A 6,000-nucleotide genomic window follows, 5' to 3' on the forward strand; every position below is an offset into this window, starting at 1 on the left:
CTTAGACAAGTTCCAGTGTGGAACGGTCACAACATCATATTACATCCAGCCAAAATTCTGCGAAAAAACAGTCCCACTTCAGGCCTAATAATAGCAGTCAAAAGCAACTCTGAATTAATGATACATCCATGGAAAGCCCCAAACCAATTTCTCCAATTGGTTAAAATAGCACATCTCAACGGTGTGATGGCTCTTATCATCATCTATAGAAATCCTGTGGACGTAAAAGACAGCGCATTTTTTCACGATCTTGATAACATCTTGGACATTGTCGTGCAAACTGCAGACATCACCAATACCATCTTAGTGGGTGATTTAAACTTGCAGTGTTTGTCACAACAGACCTCGAAAACTAATTCAGTGTGTTCGAAATGGACAGTTTTAATGAAAAATAGACAACTTATAATGACAAATGGATCTCTTCCTGGAGATATACCATCTCAAAGCACATGGTGCAGAGGCTCAAGTACAAGCATTATTGACTAAATCTATGTAGATCGACACACTTTTTCTAAGCAATAAAATTTGAGATAATCGAACAACCTCATAGTGACCATGAGATGTTAACCCTGAATTGGTCTATAGACTTTTCTTCTCTGTCAAGGAACCATCATCAATACAATGAACAAGTCATCGTCAATAAAGCAAGAACGTGCTTCTGTTGGACAGACTTTAGTTTACAGAATCTGAATACAAATATCCTACAAGCTCAGGCGAGAGCGGCAAGGAACACAAATTTTCAAGGAGAAAAATACACAGCCTCCTTACAGAACTTCAAGATCTGTCGCCCTGGAACAGCTCAGTCAAACTTTAAAAATAAGCATAGTTTTGACCCAGAAGTCAAAATTAGAAATGCTGACTTTCGCAGCCAAATAAAAATAGCCGCCCTTCTTCCTCCAACTGAAAGAGCAAAGGCATTAAGAAGCTTAAGTTGCAAATATAAGAACTGGTTGAAATCTAAAAAGTCACAACTTTACCAATGGGATGGAGAAGATTTAAACCTATTGACCATTAATCTTGAAAAAACAAAGGTAATGTGTTCCAATGGAGCGTGTCCAGGAAAGAAATTACAAAAATTGACCCTACAAAACAACGAACTTGAGCGTGTTCATCAATACATTTACTTATGGCTTCCCATTAACGATTAAGACAACAATAAGTCTTAACTACTTCACTTGGAAAAAAAACTCAACACAGCAATATCACAGACTGTTATCATATTGGTAAAGTTTGGCAAATGTTCTGTTATACACACATATTGTACCAGATAGTAGAATCTTATATGAACAAATGTCCCTCTCCAGCACATAGGTCAGTGTTTTTGCGTGTCAGATTTAATTTGTGGCTCACGAAAGATGTACAAGCAAGGCATGGCCTTACAGATAAAAAACACAATTTCTGTCGATTTTGTAACAAATCTACCCAGAAAGAAACTCTAGGTCATTTGCTAGTTGAATATCACATATTAAAACAAAACTGTGCTTAGAAATAACACCTGACTTTTTATGGCAACTTATTTTTTCCACTAAACTAACTTCGGTAAGAATTGCCGTCATTGGATTTTTGTATGCATTACAGCTCAATTAATGAATAAGCAATTTTTATAAAACTATAAATAAAGAACAAAAATGTATGCAAATAAATTTGATAACATCACTTTCCTTTGGAACACAGCATAGTAACTGCTCACGCATTTATCTTAATTTGCATCAAGACGATTGTCATACTGTCATTTTGCAGAAGTTGACATTTCTTCTTATTTTCTTTTAAACCTCAGTATAGTTTAAATGTCGTAATGTTTTAAATTTGGAATTCTGTTTCAAATTGTTGTACACAAGATCATAAACATTAGTAATATTTTTAATTTATCAGGTGTTTACTTTTGTTGATCTATGTATTTTCATTTTGTACAACAGCTTTGATTCATTATTTTTATTCTTGTTCAAACTCTAAACCGTCGATTTTATCTCATTTTATCTACTCAAATATTTTTACATCTTTATTGAATCAAGCAAAATGTACAGATTAATTAATTGATGAATATGTCATGTAACACATTTGTATTTGTACTGTAATCGTTAAAAACTATTGTAAAATTGATTAAAAAAATCAGCTAATTGAATAAATATATATTTTTTAAAATAGTCATGAAGTGTTGCCCAAAATAATTAATCCCATGGCGATCTGAGAAACAAATCTGTCCCTGTGTTTCAATTGTGCCCTGCCAAACAAATTTCCATCTGCAGCTATATTTTCCCATTGCATCTGTCATCCTAATCAAAAACCGATTTTCCTCCTGTGAGCTACTACCTTTCCCAGAGCTTGCCTGTCATTTTAAGCATCAGTAAAAACAATTTACATTTACATTTTCCTTCCCCATTGTGAGGTAAAAAACGAATTTCCCTTTGCCTTTTCTTTCCCATTGCCCATGTGTTGAATATCCTAAAAACGATTTTCTCCTTGTGTGCTGAATAGTAGTCTCTACAAGCCCTGCCTGTCTTTCTAAGTATAAGCAAACAATTTCCCTGGCTTTCTATTCTTTCCCATAAGCAGGTGTGACAAATAATTAAAAAAAAACCATTCTTCCATTGGGCTCTAAAAACAAACTTTCCCATTCTTTGCTTGCTACGCATATTGTTTCTGTGAACTATATCACAAATCCAATTTTCCCTTTGTGTTCCCACTCCTTGCCACTGCCTTCCATCTAAAACTGACAAGCCTAGTGGATGTTTGGGGGCGGGGGGGCAGGGGGTGGTGGAGGTTGCTGGGACTCAAGCATCATTTTGTGCGCATACACTTTCTTGTTTGTTTGCTTTCATTTTCTTGGTGGGTTTTGAACTGTTCTTTGATTGTAGTGGTCAAAGAAGTAAAAGGAAATCCTTGTCACTGTATATTTTGAGTAATCTCGGCATACTGCTTCATCAAAAGGGATATTTTGTTTTTTTGTTACCACAATATTGTTGGCTGATGTAATCTGTTTATTCTCATTTGTCATTAAATAATAAATTAATAAATATCTTACTGATACACACAACCCTGGTTCCTTGCCCATTGTGACACAGGGTGTTAGTGGAGGTTGGGTGCGAGACGAGTTGGAGGCCTTCTCAAAAAGGATCCGAAGTATAACAAAAAAAATCAAAGCGTTTTTATTGTGCACCACACTCATTGTAGGGGAAGCAGATTCCCTGGCTTGCGTGTGCCGTGTAACAAACCGCGACAAAGAAATCCTACAACTTGCCAGAGCAGACACTGTGTTGTTTAGTTTCGTTTAGTTGTCCCTGTAGACTGAGGGGTCGATTCATGGAAATAATGTGCGCCGAAAATTCCCTCGCAGAGGTGCCAAAACATGCGAATCGCAGTAAAAGTGCGAAAATCGCAGTGCAAGTGCGAAAATCGCAGGGAAACCAGCGCACATCGATTCATGGAAGTCCGTGCGCGAGAAAAACATTGGATGTGCATGCCGGCGCACAGGTCATCCAACAGCGTGCGCCACGGCCACTGCGAAATCACACATAGCGCGGCGCACATCACAAAAGTAGGCGGAACACGGGGCGTAACACTCGGAATGGGGAACAAGGCGTGAAAATATGGGCGTCACGGGGGAAGTACAGGAGGCAAGTGCGCGGAATGCCCACACGCTCGCCTACAACCCGTATTCATGGAATCGAATAGGGCAAACCAGCGCATGGTCAAAAACGCGCACAGGGCCAAACAAGTACGCCACAAGAAAGCAGGCGGTAGCGCCCCTGCGACTTAAAAACATGTGCGCCAAAATGTGCGCTAACAAAAAGCACCCATATACAGCCATGATGAATGGGCCATACAGTGGCCCTCTAGGACAAATGAGGTGCAAAGGGGCACCGACAAACACAGACACCCGCTGTGTGAAAAATAGCGTGTGCGCGTGTTCCTGGGTGTGCGGGAAGTTCCACACGCGATTGGCCTGGGTACGTGTACTTCGGGGTGTGCGGGAAGTTCCACACGCGATTAGCCTGGGTACGTGTACTATGGGGTGCGCGGGAAGTTCCACACGCGATTGGCCTGGTAGGTGTACTTCGGGGTGCGCGGGAAGGTCCACACGCGATTGGCCTGGGTACGTGTACTTCGGGGTGCGCGGGAAGTTCCACACGCAATTGGCAGGGTACGTGTATTCCAAGGTGCGCAGGAAGATTCACACGCAATTTCAGCAGGGTACGTGTATTTCGGTGGTGCCGGGGACTGCTACACGTGATTTGGCCATGTGGGTCCTCCCAGGTGTTCCCTCTACACCCTCCACGGCCCCTGCAGGCAGCCCACACCACAGGGTACTACCCTGCACCCCTGCTCATGTCCCACAGGCAACCCATCCACCATGGCCATGTCCACCAGCCAACCCACATGTCACCTTGCACTACAGATCACCAACACATGTCTCCCATCACCCCCACCCCCCAGCAGTGCAGAGGCAGCCTCCACCAGGCCCCCACTCATGTCTCCCATCACCCCCACCTCCCAGCCACCAGGGGCAGCCTCCACCAGGCCCCCACTCATGTCTCCCACCACCCCCACCCACCACCCACCAGGGGCAGCCTCCACCAGGCCCACACTCATGTCCCCTATCACCCCCACCCCCCAGCCACCAGGGGCAGCCTCCACCAGGCCCCCACTCATGTCTACCACCACCCCCACTTCCCAGCAGTGCAGGGGCAGCCTCCACCAGGCCCCCACTCATGTCTCCCACCACCCCCACCCCCCAGCAGTGCAGGGGCAGCCTCCACCAGGCCCCCACTCATGTCTCCCTGCACCCCCACCCCCCAGCCACCAGGGGCAGCCTCCACCAGGCCCCCACCCATGTCTACCACCACCCCCACCCCCAGCAGTGCAGGGGCAGCCTCCACCAGGCCCCCACTCATGTCTCCCACCACCCCACCCCCCAGCCACCAGGGGCAGCCTCCACCAGGCCCCCACCCATGTCTACCACCACCCCCACCCCCCAGCCACCAGGGGTCGCCTCCACCAGGCCCCCACTCATGTCTCCCATCACCCCCACCCCCCAGCAGTGCAGGGGCAGCCTCCACCAGGCCCCCACCCATGTCTACCACCACCCCCACCCCCCAGGGGCACCCCCCACCAGGCCCCCACTCATGTCTCCCACCACCCCCACCCCCCACCCACCAGGGGCAGCCTCTACCAGGCCCACACTCATGTCCCCTATCACCCCCATCCCCCAGCCACCAGGGGCAGCCTCCACCAGGCCCCCACTCATGTCTACCACCACCCCCACCCCCCAGCAGTGCAGGGGCAGCCTCCACCAGGCCCCCACTCATGTCTCCCACCACCCCACCCCCCTGCAGTACAGGGGAAACCTCCACCAGCCCCCCACTCATGTCTCCCTGCACCCCCACACCCCAGCCACCAGGGGAAGCCTCCACCAGGCCCCCACCCATGTCTACCACCACCCCCACCCCCCAGCAGTGCAGGGGCAGCCTCCACCAGGCCCCCACTCATGTCTCCCACCACCCCCACCCCCCAGCCACCATGGGCAGCCTCCACCAGGCTCCCACACATGTCCCCCTGCACCCCCACCCCCCAGTCACCAGGGGCAGCCTCCACCAGGCTCCCACACATGTCCCCCTGCACCCCCACCCCCTAGCCACCAGGGGCAGCCTCCACCAGGCCCCCACTCATGTCTCCCACCACCCCCACCCCCAGCAGTGCAGGGGCAGCCTCCACCAGGCCCCCACTCATGTCTCCCACCACCCCCACCCCCCAACCACCAGGGGCAGCCTCCACCAGGCCCACACTCATGTCCCCTATCACCCCCACCCCCCAGCAGTGCAGGGGCAGCCTCCACCAGGCCCCCACCCATGTCTCCCTGTACCCCCACCCCCAGCCACCAGGGGCAGCCTCCACCAGGCGCCCACCCATGTCTACCACCACCCCCACCCCCCAGCAGTGCAGGGGCAGCCTCCACCAGGCCCCCACTCATGTCTCCCATCACCCCACCACCCAGCCACCAGG

Source organism: Ambystoma mexicanum, chromosome 6p (genome assembly GCF_040938575.1).
Source record: "Ambystoma mexicanum isolate Mex_15411 chromosome 6p, UKY_AmexF1_1, whole genome shotgun sequence".
Lineage (NCBI taxonomy): Eukaryota > Metazoa > Chordata > Amphibia > Caudata > Ambystomatidae > Ambystoma > Ambystoma mexicanum.